Here is a 16873-nt window from a genome sequence, read left to right on the forward strand (position 1 = left end):
CACAAAACAAATGTTTGTGGGTGATAAAGATGTTACCTTGATAGGTAATGTCAAAAAGTGTACCTAGTTGTTGTTCAAAACGGTCTAAAGAGTGTGTATATTCAAATAATAAGAATACTAGTGAGTACAGAATGTGTAAGAATTATAGAAATAAAAATAATGATAATAATAGAACTGGTGAAAAGTGGGGAGGAAAGGGAAAGGACGGTGAGTCAAGGAGGACACCAAGGGGGGAGTAGGTTAAAAATTGGGGTAATAGTTGTATATTGTTGAAATATACTGGTGATTTAATTTGCTATTGCAATTATTATGTTGATACATCTAATGAAAAGTGGCCTGATACACAGCATGTAATGAAAATAGGTCTTGCAGGCCGGGGTAGCACGAATTTGTTGGAGCCTAAGGAAAGGTTGAGTTAAGAAAGGGGAAAGAGAGAAAGAGAGAGAGCGCATACATTGGCGCCATCGAGATCTAAATGGCGTGTCTCAATATCACATGTAAATAATCATCATAGGAACACCGTATAGTTTATGTGTTCGTTGAGACCTGATGGAGCTAAACTTCCCAATAGGTAGGTCCACTGGCTCTCCTTTTTGAGTAGTTCCTGCATTACATCGCCCCCTCTGATTCCAAGTTTGACCTTTTCCAGGCCAAAAGCTTGCATTCGATGGGTGTTGTCATTATGGTGGAGATGAAAATGTCTGGCCACCGTGGTTATTTGTCGGAAGTTCTGCATATCCCTATCCACGTTTCGGATTGTTCCTGCATGTTCCAAAATCCGTTGTTTAAACATCCGTGTGGTTATTCCCACATATCTTTTGCCACACAGGCACTGTAGGCAATACACCACATTGGTTGTTTTGCAGTTGAAGTAATCGGAGATCCTGTGTTGGTTACCAAATTTGTCTGTGATTTCTTGTGTTGGCTTCATATAGTCACAGGCCCTGCAGGTCCCACAAGGGTATGTGCCTCTTACTGAAGGAGAGACGGAAGGGAGTCGTTGGTAATGACTTTGTACCCAATAGTCCTTTAGGTTGGGTGACCTTCTCCAGCTCATCGAGACCTTGTCTCCCAGGCTAGTTGCTAGGTCTGAGTCAGACAACAGAACATGCCAGTGTTTTTGTATACCTTCTTTAAGTTGTCTCCACTCCTGACAGAAGTCTCCCACAAATCTCAGGTCATCTTGATCCTTCACTTTCTTTTCTTGGAAGATGAGGGAATTCCTAGTTGTTTTCAAAAGGGAGTTCCGTGCCTTTTTAATGGATCTATTGCTGTAGCCTCGTTCCTTGAGACGGGCCGCTACCTCCTCACTTTTGTGTCGGTAGGTTGCCTCATCCGAACAGTTCCTCTTTAATCTTAGGAACTCCCCTTTGGGGATGTTTGCCTCCTGTTAGTGCTTCATCTACACGTTATAGCCCTGAATTTTCCAATGCCTAGCTCTTTGCAAAAGAGAGATATTGGCAAGGAAAAGCTGTATTGTACCTTTGCATTTTTCTCCCAAACGAAAGACATTAGAATGAAAATTTTAAAGCCTCCTGTTAGTGCTTCATCTACACGTTATAGCCCTGAATTTTCCAATGCCTATCTCTTTGCAAAAGAGAGATATCGGCAAGGAAAAGCTGTAATGTACCTTTGCATTTTTCTCCCAAACGAAGGACACTAGAATGAAAATTTTAAAGCCTCCTGTTAGTGCTTCATCTACACGTTATAGCCCTGAATTTTCAAATGCCTATCTCTTTGCAAAAGAGAGATATCGGCAAGGAAAAGCTGTATTGTACCTTTGCATTTTTCTCCCAAACGAAAGACACTAGAATGAAAATTTTAAAGCCTCCTGTTAGTGCTTCATCTAAACGTTATAGCCCTGAATTTTCCAATGCCTATCTCTTTGCAAAAGAGAGATATCGGCAAGGAAAAACTGTATTGTACCTTTGCATTTTTCTCCCAAACGAAAGACACTAGAATGAAAATTTTAAAGCCTCCTGTTAGTGCTTCATCTACACGTTATAGCCCTGAATTTTCCAATGCCTAGCTCTTTGCAAAAGAGAGATATTGGCAAGGAAAAGCTGTATTGTACCTTTGCATTTTTCTCCCAAACGAAAGACACTAGAATGAAAATTTTAAAGTCTACTGTTAGTGCTTCATCTACACGTTATAGCCCTGAATTTTCCAATGCCTAGCTCTTTGCAAAAGAGAGATATTGGCAAGGAAAAGCTGTATTGTACCTTTGCATTTTTCTCCCAAACGAAAGACACTAGAATGAAAATTTTAAAGCCTCCTGTTAGTGCTTCATCTACACGATATAGCCCTGAATTTTCCAATGCCTATCTCTTTGCAAAAGAGAGATATCGGCAAGGAAAAGCTGTATTGTACCTTTGCATTTTTCTCCCAAACGAAGGACACTAGAATGAAAATTTTAAAGCCTCCTGTTAGTGCTTCATCTACACGTTATAGCCCTGAATTTTCCAATGCCTATTTCTTTGCAAAAGAGAGATATCGGCAAGGAAAAGCTGTATTGTACCTTTGCATTTTTCTCCCAAACGAAAGACACTAGAATGAAAATTTTAAAGCCTACTGTTAGTGCTTCATCTACACGTTATAGCCCTGAATTTTCCAATGCCTAGCTCTTTGCAAAAGAGAGATATCGGCAAGGAAAAGCTGTATTGTACCTTTGCATTTTTCTCCCAAACGAAAGACACTAGAATGAAAATTTTAAAGCCTCCTGTTAGTGCTTCATCTACACGTTATAGCCCTGAATTTTCCAATGCCTATCTCTTTGCAAAAGAGAGATATCGGCAAGGAAAAGCTGCATTGTACTTTTGCATTTTTCTCCCAAACGAAAGACACTAGAATGAAAATTTTAAAGCCTCCTGTTAGTGCTTCATCTACACGTTATTGCCCTGAATTTTCCAATGCCTAGCTCTTTGCAAAAGAGAGATATTGGCAAGGAAAAGCTGTATTGTACCTTTGCATTTTTCTCCCAAACGAAAGACACTAGAATGAAAATTTTAAAGCCTCCTGTTAGTGCTTCATCTACACGTTATAGCCCTGAATTTTCCAATGCCTATCTCTTTGCAAAAGAGAGATATCGGCAAGGAAAAACTGTATTGTACCTTTGCATTTTTCTCCCAAACGAAAGACACTAGAATGAAAATTTTAAAGCCTCCTGTTAGTGCTTCATCTACACGTTATAGCCCTGAATTTTCCAATGCCTATCTCTTTGCAAAAGAGAGATATCGGCAAGGAAAAGCTGTATTGTACCTTTGCATTTTTCTCCCAAACGAAGGACACTAGAATGAAAATTTTAAAGCCTCCTATTAGTGCTTCATCTACACGTTATAGCCCTGAATTTTCCAATGCCTATCTCTTTGCAAAAGAGAGATATCGGCAAGGAAAAGCTGTATTGTACCTTTGCATTTTTCTCCCAAACGAAGTACACTAGAATGAAAATGTTAAAGCCTCCTGTTAGTGCTTCATCTACACGTTATAGCCCTGAATTTTCCAATGCCTATCTCTTTGCAAAAGAGAGATATCGGCAAGGAAAAGCTGTATTGTACCTTTGCATTTTTCTCCCAAACGAAAGACACTAGAATGAAAATTTTAAAGCCTCCTGTTAGTGCTTCATCTACACGTTATAGCCCTGAATTTTCCAATGCCTATCTCTTTGCAAAAGAGAGATATCGGCAAGGAAATGCTGTATTGTACCTTTGCATTTTTCTCCCAAACGAAAGACACTAGAATGAAAATTTTAAAGCCTCCTGTTAGTGCTTCATCTACACGTTATAGCCCTGCATTTTCCAATGCCTATCTCTTTGCAAAAGAGAGATATCGGCAAGGAAAAGCTGCATTGTACTTTTGCATTTTTCTCCCAAACGAAAGACACTAGAATGAAAATTTTAAAGCCTCCTGTTAGTGCTTCATCTACACGTTATAGCCCCGAATTTTCCAATGCCTAGCTCTTTGCAAAAGAGAGATATTGGCAAGGAAAAGCTGTATTGTACCTTTGCATTTTTCTCCCAAACGAAAGACACTAGAATGAAAATTTTAAAGCCTACTGTTAGTGCTTCATCTACACGTTATAGCCCTGAATTTTCCAATGCCTAGCTCTTTGCAAAAGAGAGATATCGGCAAGGAAAAGCTGTATTGTACCTTTGCATTTTTCTCCCAAACGAAAGACACTAGAATGAAAATTTTAAAGCCTCCTATTAGTGCTTCATCTACACGTTATAGCCCTGAATTTTCCAATGCCTATCTCTTTGCAAAAGAGAGATATCGGCAAGGAAAAGCTGTATTGTACCTTTGCTTTTTTCTCCCAAACGAAAGACACTAGAATGAAAATTTTAAAGCCTCCTATTAGTGCTTCATCTACACGTTATAGCCCTGAATTTTCCAATGCCTATCTCTTTGCAAAAGAGAGATATCGGCAAGGAAAAGCTGCATTGTACTTTTGCATTTTTCTCCCAAACGAAAGACACTAGAATGAAAATTTTAAAGCCTCCTGTTAGTGCTTCATCTACACGTTATAGCCCTGAATTTTCCAATGCCTAGCTCTTTGCAAAAGAGAGATATTGGCAAGGAAAAGCTGTATTGTACCTTTGCATTTTTCTCCCAAACGAAAGACACTAGAATGAAAATTTAAAAGCCTCCTGTTAGTGCTTCATCTACACGGTATAGCCCTGAATTTTCCAATGCCTAGCTCTTTGCAAAAGAGAGATATCGGCAAGGAAAAGCTGTATTGTACCTTTGCATTTTTCTCCCAAACGAAAGACACTAGAATGAAAATTTTAAAGCCTCCTGTTAGTGCTTCATCTACACGTTATAGCCCTGAATTTTCCAATGCCTATCTCTTTGCAAAAGAGAGATATCGGCAAGGAAATGCTGTATTGTACCTTTGCATTTTTCTCCCAAACGAAAGACACTAGAATGAAAATTTTAAAGCCTCCTGTTAGTGCTTCATCTACACGTTATAGCCCTGCATTTTCCAATGCCTATCTCTTTGCAAAAGAGAGATATCGGCAAGGAAAAGCTGCATTGTACTTTTGCATTTTTCTCCCAAACGAAAGACACTAGAATGAAAATTTTAAAGCCTCCTGTTAGTGCTTCATCTACACGTTATTGCCCTGAATTTTCCAATGCCTAGCTCTTTGCAAAAGAGAGATATTGGCAAGGAAAAGCTGTATTGTACCTTTGCATTTTTCTCCCAAACGAAAGACACTAGAATGAAAATTTTAAAGCCTCCTGTTAGTGCTTCATCTACACGTTATAGCCCTGAATTTTCCAATGCCTATCTCTTTGCAAAAGAGAGATATCGGCAAGGAAAAGCTGTATTGTACCTTTGCATTTTTCTCCCAAACGAAGGACACTAGAATGAAAATTTAAAAGCCTCCTGTTAGTGCTTCATCTACACGGTATAGCCCTGAATTTTCCAATGCCTATCTCTTTGCAAAAGAGAGATATCGGCAAGGAAAAGCTGTATTGTACCTTTGCATTTTTCTCCCAAACGAAAGACATTAGAATGAAAATTTTAAAGCCTCCTGTTAGTGCTTCATCTACACGTTATAGCCCTGAATTTTCCAATGCCTAGCTCTTTGCAAAAGAGAGATATTGTGCTTCCTAGCTGTTTTTTATAAAATCACTTAATTAAATCTAACTCTGATTACGTCAGAGAAGGCCAGGTACCCTACACCATAAGAGGGGGTTTGAAATTTTGACTTGTCTACTTAAAGATCACCAAAATCTGATGACAAGGTCAATTACATCCCTGGGTGGGATTGAACCTCCAACCTTTTGGTTAATAGCCCATGTAAGTGCAAGAAATCCTGAAGCACTCACTCATCATGGGAAAGTACCAATGTGTATCTTGATTATTGACTTTTTAAAGTTTTTCTAGGAAACGTTCTAGATGAATGATTATTAGCCTTTGTCAGTATTGACTTTTGCAAGGTGTCTCTGTGGCGCAATCAGTTAGTGTGTAAGGCTATTAACCAAAAGGTTGGTGGTTCAATCCCACCCAGGGACTTAATTGACCTTGTTATCAGATTTTGGTGATCTTTAAGTAGACAAGTCAAAATTTCAAACCCACTGTTATGGTGTAGGGTACCTGGCCTTCTCTGATGTTTAGATTTGATTCAGTGATTTTATAAAAACAGCTAGGAAGCACAATTTAGCAGTGGGTTGCAGAGAAAAAGAAATATGCTGGCAGAAAAATCCAATTGAGTGATTAAACAGCTCTTCATTTTCTGGCTTTATTTTTATACTAACAAATTTGTTCTCTGAAAAGTGTCCACAAAGCCAAGTCTCTGATTAACACCTTTGTAGGGATGGTTTTTCACCTATTACTAAATTAAACTTGCTTCATTGGAAAGGCAGCAAGATGCATCCTCATTTCAATGTCTACTGAAATAATACAGGTTGACACCAGGAAACATTAACGCCACTGCATCCTTGCTGCTTTCGCATGTGGAAGTCTGTTTAATGTGAAAACAAGGTGATATCTAATTAGCACACAGGTAAGGAATTAAGAAAATCTTTATTTAAGGGTGAAGATGTTTCTCACAAAATCGTTGCCCCAATGCATCATTGAAATTCAAGCTGGAAAGATGATTTTAATATATCACTTGTACATTTTGCATTGCTCTTCTGGTGACAATGTAGTTTGTTTTGTCAATTACCATTTTAATAATCGGGTAAAGAAAATTAATTGGATTTTTGAAAGAAAACAATACTGTCAATATACTATTAAAACAAATTAAAATGGTAAAAGTTATTGTACTTTAAGTAAAAATAAAAGAGCAAAAATATCAATCCCAGTTTTTGATTACTTTAATTAACAAAAAAAAATGCACATAGCAGAGGATAGTTTCGATCAATCAACCTCTGGGTTATGGGCCCAGCATGCTTCCATTGCACTACTCTGCTGCTCATGGAAGTGTAAGAGATCCTGAAGACTAAATTGATTAAAGGCCTAAAAGTACTGGACTATAAGGAAAGACTTACTAGGCTGAATATTTATACACTAGAAAAGAGGTGCCTAAGAGGAGATATTATTAATATCTTCAAATATGTAAAGATACATAACAAAGAGTTATCAGAGGAATTATTTATTAAACGAACACGTGGTCACTCGCTGCGACTGGAGGAAAGTTCAGAACGCAATGGAGGAAAGGTTTCTTCACTGTTAGGGCAATCAGGATGTGGAATTCCCTGCCAGGGAAGGTGGTAATGGCGGACTCTGTAATTGGATTTAAAAAAGGAATGGATACATTTCTGAATGAAAAAGCTATCCAAGGTTATAATACTTAAAATATCAACATGGTTAATCCGGGGGTAACATGAGTTATAGTAGCTAACTAGTCATAAAACATTATTCAGCAAGTATGTAGAATCATCACAACTTAAAACAGGTTGAACACGATGGGCAATTTGCCTCTATTCAACCTCAAAAACTATGTTACTATATTACTATGTTATTGTAGTATACAGAACACCACAATGCAATGAGCAGTGATAGTGAGCACTGATGAGGATACTAGAACTGACACTGAGCAGCAAGATGCAGCACTGGACTATTAGTAATGTACTGTAGTATGCTGAGCACCACAATGCAGCACAAGACAATGAGCAGTGATACTGAGCACTGATGAGGATACTACTGAGAACTGACACTGAGCAGGAGAGACACACTACTAGTATTACTGAGCAGCAATAAGTAACCACTGATACTGAGCACTGATATTGAGATTTCCACTGAGAGAACATAGCCACGTCCTCTCCGCTCTCTCTTCAATGCACGAGTAAAAATGGCAGCAACGCGCAGCTCTTTATATGGAATCCGAATCTCGCGAGAATCCGACAGCGGGATGATGACATTTTCCCTTGTTCAGGTTTTCCGAGTCAGGCGGGAACAACCGAGCCTGCCTCGGACCAGTGTAAACAACGTGGAGTTCGTGGGGAATTCGGTTCTCGGAGAACCGAACCCACTCCTCTCTACCTTATACCCATCAATTTTTTTATTTTCAATCTAAGCCCCTGCAGTTTTCTGTAAGCATCTGCTTCGCTATGATGATCAACAAGTCACAAGGGCAAACACTCAGGGTTTGAGGCGTAGATCTTAGGACCAGCTGCTACAAGCATGGCAGAGGTGTCACTATCACTGGTGACACCCAGAGAGGTGGCGAGGGAGATTGTAATGCAGTGCGCGCAGATAAGCAGCGCAATGGTAAAAAGGAGGCATGGTTTCATAGGTAGGGGCGTGGCCTGGTGGCCTGAATCTACATTTTGTTGCTCCGGGTGTCCCGGGGGTTGGGGGCTGCACCCGGGGACTAGTGTGTGAGCGGTGCTGGCTCCTGCACAGTGACAGGGCATGGCCACCCAGCATGACGCCTCCCTTCTTGACCATGCTGTAATTGCAGTCGCACTGCAGTTCAGCGTGATCATAAAAAATGGTGTAGGCTCCTGCTGGTGCAGACTGTATGTGCGCGCAGGAAGCCGCCACCATTTTTGTGATCACAGCGGCTGAATGTGATGTCATACAGCCGCTGTGACCACGCCCCCTGTGTCTCCTCCGTTGCAGACCCCATTTTGAAGCCTTGCCCCCGCACCGCTCCATCCCTGACTTGGAAATGGAGTGTTGCTGACCCACCTCTCCCCCCCTTCCCCGCCCCGATTGACAGGCAGAGGCGATCACATTCTCTGCGGGGTGCCGCAGAAAATGCAGGCACATGCGTATGCTCTTAGCAATTTTTGCAGTTGGATCGCTTATTGCGATTGCAATCCAACCTGAATCAGGCCCTATTACCTATCACAATGCGCTGCGGGCAGTACAAAATTGGGTTAATATAGGAGAAAAACCCCCAGACCTGTGCTCCTTAACTGTACCTGGTGGCTAGTGGAGCGGCTGCCCAGTAATCAGTGTCCACCGCAGTGCGCACACGGCCCACCCCCTACGGCCTCGCTCCCCTTCATCAGCGGCCTCGTGATCCGGAAGGGTGGTGTGTGTGTGACTGACCTTAGGATGAAACCGGAGCCTCCGCTGCAGTGACCCAGCAACCAGGGCACGGGAGTATACAGCGCCGCTGGGAGTGATGAAGCTGCAGTAAAGATGTCTATTAGACCTAGCCTGCTGCAGCCCTTGTAGATTCTCATAAAACAAGTTCTTCTTTTCTTGTCAAAATTAATAGCTAAGAATAGGCTGCCTGAGGCAGGCCCCTGTTAATTGGCCTGCTACTGAAGGCACCAACTACAAACTGAGCTCCCTGTTCATGGAAGCGGGGTTATAGAGGAGAATGCACTGAGCTTCTTGGGAACAGTCAAAAGCTTTGAGCCGGTTGGTGCCTCAGATCAAGATCCTACTCTACACCCCAATGTGAATCCTTGTGGAGTCCAGTGTACCCCACAGAAGAAATTAATGTGTCACACCCATTGGCAGCAACCTTAGAATAGCTGCTGACGGGCACAATTGAGAAAGGAAGGGGGGGGGGGACATTTGAATCCAGCACATAGATGCAATTCAAATATGTAATTTGTACCTTCCTATTTTAAAATATAATGGATGAACCTCACCCTGTGAGAACAATCTTCATGATCAAGAGATCTAATATGTAAAATAAGTATGAGTTGGGATAGGGCTGGGGAGGGTGGCAGCTCGGGCAGCCCCTCCCCCGTCAAGTTAAGGAGATTCAACTGAGGAAGCACAAGGGAACTCTCGTCTGGGGACAACAACTGCAGGGAGACCACATCTTTTCAGATGAACATGGGAGGGCGGAAGGCTGCCTAATACTGAAGCACCATCAAATATCAAACCATATCCAACAACTAGTACAAGCATTCCTGGGGGAAGGTCTGCAGCAGACGGATTTGCATACGGTGATGTCATCCAAGCAGTGGGCCAAAGTTGGCTGGAACCCTCATCTGCATATAAAAAGAGAAAAGGGGCATGCAGGGCATGGCGGCCTTTTGCAGTGCTTGGATGACCCCTAGTTCGCATTAAACACCCCCACCCTCCTTTGGTGTGGGGCTCATGTTGGCCATGCCCCATCCCCTGAAGCATTCATGCTGATTTCTTGCAGCAGCTGGGCACTGTAACAGCTCCAGAGCTGCTCTGTAAGGCAAGTAAAAGGGTGTGGGCCCTGCAGCACCACCTGTAGTTCGCATTGTGCGTTGGAAGGCACAAAGTAAGCAGACGGGAGGAGAAGTCAGGATAGTACACAAGGGCATCCTTTTCTCTTAGTCCGTAGAGGATGCTGGGGTCACATTAAGAACCATGGGGTATAGACGGGATCCGCAAGAGACATGGGCACTTTAAGACTTTCAAAGGGTGTGAACTGGCTCCTCCCTCTATGCCCCTCCTCCAGACTCCAGTTATAGGAACTGTGCCCAGGGAGACGGACATTTCGAGGAAAGGATTTATTGTTAAACTAAGGTGAGCATCTTACCAGCTCACACCTTAAGCATGCCGCAGAACGTGGCATTCAACAGAACACAAGCCAACGGCATGAACAATTGCAGCAAAAAGCTGACCAGAACCGTAACACAACATGTGTATAACCACAAGTAATAACTGCAGACACAGTATGGACTGGGACGGGTGCCCAGCATCCTCTACGTACTAAGAGAAAAGGATTTACCGGTAGGTATTAAAATCCTATTTTCTCATACGACCTAGAGGATGCTGGGGTCACATTAAGAACCATGGGGTTATACCAAAGCTCTTGAACGGGTGGGAGAGTGCGTACGACTCTGCAGCACCGAATGACCCAACTTGAGGTTATCATCAGCCAAGGTATCAAACTTGTAAAACTTAGCAAAAGTGTTTACTAAATAGCTGCTCGGCAAAGTTGCAATGCCGAGACTCCCCGACCAGCTGCCCAGGATGAACCCACCTTTCTAGTAGAATGGGTCTTCACCTAATTCAGTAACGGCAATCCTGCCGTGGAATGAGCATGCTGAATCTTACCACAGATCCAGCGCATAATGGTCTGCATGGAAGCAGGACACCCAATCATGTTGGGAGCATACAGGACAAACAGAGCCTCTGTTTTCCTAATCTGAACCGTTCTGGTGACATAAATTTTCAAAGTTCTGACCACAGCCAGAGACTTTGACTCAACGAAGGTGTCAGTGGCCAAAGGCACCATGTGGAAAGATGAACCACCTTCGGCAGAAATTGTTGACGTGTCCTCAATTCTGCTCTATCTTCATGAAAGATCAAATAAAGGCTCTTGTGATACTGCATGGTTTGTACTGTTTTCCATGTGCTCCCAGATCTTTCAAGCAAGTAGCATGGTCAAGAAAGTTCTGTTTGAAAAGAAACAAACATTTACTGTCATTGTTATGCAAATAAACTTACATTAAAGCTAACAAGAAAGCACACTCGTTCTGTCTTTAAACTGATAAAAGAAACCCCAATAATATGGGGCATGCAAAAATTGAGATAAAACTCAGTTTTGCTCCTCTCCACGGAAATCTTTAATAAAAGGCGAAATATTTGTTAGTTCTGAAGAGAAACCAGAGCATGACCAAGATTCCACCTGTCGCCTGAGTGCCATGCCAGCAGTTCTCATTCAGCTCAAAGTGAGCACCCAATTTGAATGAAAGAAAGCAGATTTCTCACCAGGCTTCCCCTTGCTATAAACATGGTTTGTACTCTTTTCCATGTGCTCCCAGATCTTTCAAACAATTAGTGTGGTCAAGAAAGTTCTGTTTGAAAAGAAACAAACATTTACTGTCATTTCTATGCAAATGAGCTTACATTAAAGCACACTCGTTCTATCTTTAAACCAATAAAATAAAACCCCAATAAGATGGGGCATGCAAAAATTGAGATAAAACTCAGTTTTGCTCCTCTCCACGGAAATCTTTAGTAAAAGGCGAAAGATTTGTTCGTTCTGAAGAGAAACCACAGCATGACCAAGATTCTACCTGTCGCCTGAGTGCCATGCCAGCAGTCCTCATTCAGCTCAAAGTGAGCACCCAATTTGAAAGAAAGAAAGCAGATTTCTCACCAGGCTTCCCCTTGCTATAAACATGGTTTGTACTCTTTTCCATGTGCTCCCAGATCTTTCAAGCAATTAGTATAGTCAAGAAAGTTCTGTTTGAAAAGAAACAAACATTTACTGTCATTTCTACGCAAATGAGCTTACATTAAAGCACACTCGTTCTATCTTTAAACTGATAAAAGAAACCCCAATAAGACGGGGCATGCAAAAATTGAGATAAAACTCAGTTTTGCTCCTCTCCATGGAAATCTTTAGTAAAAGGCGAAAGATTTGTTCGTTCTGAAGAGAAACCAGAGCATGACCAAGATTCCACCTGTCGCCTGAGTGCCGTGCCAGCAGTCCTCATTCAGCTCAAAGTGAGCACCCAATTTGAAAGAAAGAAAGCAGATTTCTCACCAGGCTTCCCCTTGCTATAAGCATGGTTTGTACTCTTTTCCATGTGCTCCCAGATCTTTCAAGCAATTAGTATGGTCAAGAAAGTTCTGCTTGAAAAGAAACAGACATTTATTGTCATTGTTATGCAAATAAACTTACATTAAAGCTAACAAGAAAGCACACTCGTTCTGTCTTTAATCCGATAAAAGAAACCCCAATAATATGGGGCATGCAAAAATTGAGATAAAACTCAGTTTTGCTCCTCTCCACGGAAATCTTTAGTAAAAGGCGAAAGATTTGTTCGTTCTGAAGAGAAACCAGAGCATGACCAAGATTCCACCTGTCGCCTGAGTGCCGTGCCAGCAGTCCTTATTCAGATCAAAGTGAGCGCCCAATTTGAAAGAAAGCAGATTTCTCACCTGTCTTCTCCTTGCTATAAGCATGGTTTGTACTGTATTCCATGTGCTCCCAGATCTTTCAAGCAAGTAGCATGGTCAAGAAAGTTCTGTTTGAAAAGAAACAAACATTTACTGTCATTTCTATGCAAATGAGCTTACATTAAAGCACACTCATTCTATCTTTAAACCGATAAAAGAAACCCCAAAAAGATGGGGCATGCAAAAATTGAGATAAAACTCGGTTTTGCTCCTCTCCACGGAAATCTTTAGTAAAAGGCGAAAGATTTGTTCGTTCTGAAGAGAAACCAGAGCATGACCAAGATTTTTATCTGAAAATATGTGTTCTCCCTGCAGTTGTTGTCCCCAGATGAGAGTTCCCTTGTGCTGCCTCAGTTGAATCTCCTTTACTTGACAGGGGGATGCTCGAGCAGCGACCCTCCCCAGCTCTAGCCCAACTCCTACTTACCTGCCAGGTGAGATACTATGATCATGAAGGTGCTTCTCCCAGGGCAAGGCTCACCCATTGCACTCTGGGTGTGCTGCTTCTGCGATTTCCCCAAATGTGGGAAACTTGACTGCATAATTTGTGTTTCCCCTGGTCGGCTCTCGTATAATTCAGATCTCTTTGTCTCAGGTCTCTCTCCAGCCTAGTTTGCTGTCTGTTTCTACTTCTCTTTTCTTGAGCCGCTCCCTTCTATGCCCTTGCGCACTATCCTGACTTCTCCCGTCTGCTTACTTCGTGCCTTCCAACGCACAATGCAAACTACAGGTAGTGCTGCAGGACCCACACCCTTTTACTTGCCTTACAGAGCGTCTCTGGAGCAGTTACAGTGCCCAGCTGCTGCAAGAAATCAGCTTGAATGCTTCAGGGGCTGGGGAATAGCCAACATGAGCCCCACACCGAAGGAGGGTGGAGGTGTGTAATGCGAACTAGGGGTCATCCAAGCGCCGCAAAAGGCCGCCATGCCCTGCACGCCCCTTGTCTCTTTTCATATGCAGACGAGGGTTGAAGCCAACTTTGACCCACTGTTTGGATGACATCACCATATGCAAATCCATCTGCTGCAGGCCTTCCCCCAGGAATGCTTGCACTAGTTGTTGCATTTGGTTTGTTGTTTGGGGGTGCTTCAGTATTAGGCAGCCTTCTGCCCTCCCATGTTCATCTGAAAATATGTGTTCTCCCTGCAGTTGTTGTCCCCAGATGAGAGTTCCCTTGTGCTGCCTCAGTTGAATCTCCTTTACTTGACAGAGATGTGCCTGAGCAGCGGCCCTCCCCAGCCCTATCCCAAATCATACTTATTTTGCATAGGCGATACCATGGTCATGAAGATTGTTCTCCCAGGGTGAGGTTCATTCATTGCATTCTGGGTATGCTGACCCCTGTGATTTCCCCAAATGTGGGAAACTCGACTGCATTATTTGTGGTAGTGGGGGACTGTGTTTGTGCTTTCCTCTGGTCAGCTCTGGTAAAAATCAGATTTCTTTATCTCAGATCTTCCTCTAGCCTTGTTCTTCTTTCGAGAGTTCCCTTGTGCTGCCTCAGTTGGATCTCTTTCACTTGACAGGGGGGTGCCCGAGCAGCGACCCTCCCCAGCTCTAGCCCAACTCCTACTTACCTGCCAGGTGAGATACTATGATCATGAAGGTGCTTCTCCCAGGGCAAGGCTCACCCATTGCACACTAGTTGTGCTGCCCCTGTGATTTCCCCAAATGTGGGAAACTTGACTGCATAATTTGTGTTTCCCTTGGTCGGCTCTCGTATAATTCAGATCTCTTTGTCTCAGGTCTCTCTCCAGCCTAGTTTGCTGTCTGTTTCCACTTCTCTTTTCTTGAGCCGCTCCCTTCTATGCCCTTGCGCACTATCCTGACTTCTCCCGTCTGCTTACTTCGTGCCTTCCAACGCACAATGCAAACTACAGGTAGTGCTGCAGGGCCCACACCCTTTTACTTGCCTTACAGAGCAGCTCTGGAGCAGTTACAGTGCCCAGCTGCTGCAAGAAATCAGCTTGAATGCTTCAGGGGCTGGGGCATAGCCAACATGAGCCCCACACCGAAGGAGGGTGGAGGTGTGTAATGCGAACTAGGGGTCATCCAAGCGCCGCAAAAGGCCGCCATGCCCTGCACGCCCCTTTTCTCTTTTCATATGCAGACGAGGGTTGAAGCCAACTTTGACCCACTGCTTGGATGGCATCACCATATGCAAATCCATCTGCTGCAGGCCTTCCCCCAGGAATGCTTGCACTAGTTGTTGCATTTGGTTTGTTGTTTGGGGGTGCTTCAGTATTAGGCAGCCTTCTGCCCTCCCATGTTCATCTGAAAATATGTGTTCTCCCTGCAGTTGTTGTCCCCAGATGAGAGTTCCCTTGTGCTGCCTCAGTTGAATCTCCTTTACTTGACAGAGATGTGCCTGAGCAGCGGCCCTCCCCAGCCCTATCCCAAATCATACTTATTTTGCATAGGAGAGACCATGGTCTTGAAGATTGTTCTCCCAGGGTGAGGTTCATTCATTGCATTCTGGGTATGCTGACCCATGTGATTTCCCCAAATGTGGGAAACTCAACTGCATTATTTGTGGTAGTGGGGGACTGTGTTTGTGCTTTCCTCTGGTCAGCTCTAGTAAAAGTCAGATTTCTTTGTTTCAGTTCTTCCTCTAGCCTTGTTCTTCTTTCGAGAGTTCCCTTGTGCTGCCTCAGTGTGTATGGTTATTAATCAAAAGGTTGGTGGTTCAATCCCACTAAGGGACGTAATTGACCTTGTTATCAGATTTTGGTGATATTTAAGTAGACAAGTCAAAATTTCAAACCCCCTGTTATGGTGTAGGGTACCTGGCCTTCTCTGATGTAATCAGAGTTAGATTTGATTCAGTGATTTTATAAAAACAGCTAGGAAGCACAATTTAGCAGTGGGTTGCAGAGAAAAAGAAAAATGCTGGCAAAAAAATCCAATTGAGGGATTAAACAGCTCTTCATTTTCTGGCTTTATTTTTATGCTAACAAATTTGTTCTCTGAAAAGTGTCCACAAAGCCAAGTCTCTGATTAACACCTTTGTAGGGATGGTTTTTCACCTATTACTAAATTAAACTTGCTTCATTGGAAAGGCAGCAAGATGCATCCTCATTTCAATGTCTACTGAAATAATACAGGTTGACACCAGGAAACATTAACGCCACTGCATCCTTGCTGCTTTCGCATGTGGAAGTCTGTTTAATGTGAAAACAAGGTGATATCTAATTAGCACACAGGTAAGGAATTAAGAAAATCTTTATTTAAGGGTGAAGGTGTTTCTCACAAAATCGTTGCCCCAATGCATCATTGAAATTCAAGCTGGAAAGATGATTTTAATATATCACTTGTACATTTTGTATTGCTCTTCTGGTGACAATGTAGTTTATTTTTGTCAATTACCATTTTAATAATAGGGTAAAGAAAATTAAGTGGATTTTTGAAAGAAAACAATACTGTCAATATACTATTAAAACAAATTAAAATGGTAAAAGTTAGTGTACTTTAAGTAAAAATAAAAGAGCAAAAATATCAATCCCAGTTTTGGATTACTTTAATTAACAAAAAAAATGCATATAGCAGAGGATAGTTTCAATCTGCCTACCTCTGGGTTATGGGCCCAGCATTTTTCCATTGCAGTACTCTGCTGCACATGTAAGTGCAAGAGATCCTGAAGCACTCACTCATCATGGGAAAGTACCAATGTGTTTCTTCGTTGGTTGATGGAAGAAACATCTTACAAAAACTCTCCAGATTATTGACTTTTTAAAGTTTTTCTAGGAAACGTTCTAGATGAATGCTTATTAGCCTTTGTCAGTACGTACGTTTGTAAAGTGTCTCTGTGGCGCAATCTGTTAGTGTGTTTGGTTATTAATCAAAGGGTTGGTGGTTCAATCCCACCCAGGGATGTAATTGACCTTGTTATCAGATTTTGGTGATCTTTAAGTAGACAAGTCAAAATTTCAAACCCCCTTCTTATGGTGTAGGGTACCTGGCCTACTCTGATGTAATCAGAGTTAGATTTGAATCAGTGATTTTATAAAAAAAAACAGCTAGGAAGCACAATTTAGCAGTGGGTTGCAGAGAAAAAGAAATATGCTGGCA

General features: G+C 42.4%; 9 non-coding genes across 9 annotated transcripts; 4 read left to right on the forward strand and 5 right to left on the reverse strand.

Annotated features, from left to right (window-relative positions):
* Positions 1-11395: 11395 nt before the first annotated feature.
* On the reverse strand, positions 11396-11511 carry LOC135036216 (U5 spliceosomal RNA). Its single transcript, XR_010231024.1, has one exon. It is a non-coding gene; the product is annotated as a U5 spliceosomal RNA (small nuclear RNA).
* Positions 11512-11786: 275 nt separating this feature from the next.
* Positions 11787-11902, reverse strand: LOC135036210 (U5 spliceosomal RNA). Its single transcript, XR_010231017.1, has one exon. It is a non-coding gene; the product is annotated as a U5 spliceosomal RNA (small nuclear RNA).
* A 274-nt stretch (positions 11903-12176) lies between these two features.
* LOC135036212 (U5 spliceosomal RNA) lies at positions 12177-12292 on the reverse strand. The gene has a single exon (XR_010231020.1). It is a non-coding gene; the product is annotated as a U5 spliceosomal RNA (small nuclear RNA).
* A 286-nt stretch (positions 12293-12578) lies between these two features.
* Positions 12579-12694, reverse strand: LOC135036205 (U5 spliceosomal RNA). Its single transcript, XR_010231011.1, has one exon. It is a non-coding gene; the product is annotated as a U5 spliceosomal RNA (small nuclear RNA).
* A 270-nt stretch (positions 12695-12964) lies between these two features.
* LOC135036207 (U5 spliceosomal RNA) lies at positions 12965-13080 on the reverse strand. Its single transcript, XR_010231014.1, has one exon. It is a non-coding gene; the product is annotated as a U5 spliceosomal RNA (small nuclear RNA).
* A 144-nt stretch (positions 13081-13224) lies between these two features.
* LOC135036139 (U1 spliceosomal RNA) lies at positions 13225-13387 on the forward strand. Its single transcript, XR_010230973.1, has one exon. It is a non-coding gene; the product is annotated as a U1 spliceosomal RNA (small nuclear RNA).
* Positions 13388-14058: 671 nt separating this feature from the next.
* LOC135036046 (U1 spliceosomal RNA) lies at positions 14059-14222 on the forward strand. Its single transcript, XR_010230884.1, has one exon. It is a non-coding gene; the product is annotated as a U1 spliceosomal RNA (small nuclear RNA).
* A 152-nt stretch (positions 14223-14374) lies between these two features.
* LOC135036200 (U1 spliceosomal RNA) lies at positions 14375-14537 on the forward strand. The gene has a single exon (XR_010231009.1). It is a non-coding gene; the product is annotated as a U1 spliceosomal RNA (small nuclear RNA).
* A 671-nt stretch (positions 14538-15208) lies between these two features.
* LOC135036054 (U1 spliceosomal RNA) lies at positions 15209-15372 on the forward strand. Its single transcript, XR_010230892.1, has one exon. It is a non-coding gene; the product is annotated as a U1 spliceosomal RNA (small nuclear RNA).
* The last annotated feature ends 1501 nt before the right edge of the window (positions 15373-16873 follow it).

This window comes from Pseudophryne corroboree, unplaced genomic scaffold, assembly GCF_028390025.1.
Source record: "Pseudophryne corroboree isolate aPseCor3 unplaced genomic scaffold, aPseCor3.hap2 scaffold_630, whole genome shotgun sequence".
Lineage (NCBI taxonomy): Eukaryota > Metazoa > Chordata > Amphibia > Anura > Myobatrachidae > Pseudophryne > Pseudophryne corroboree.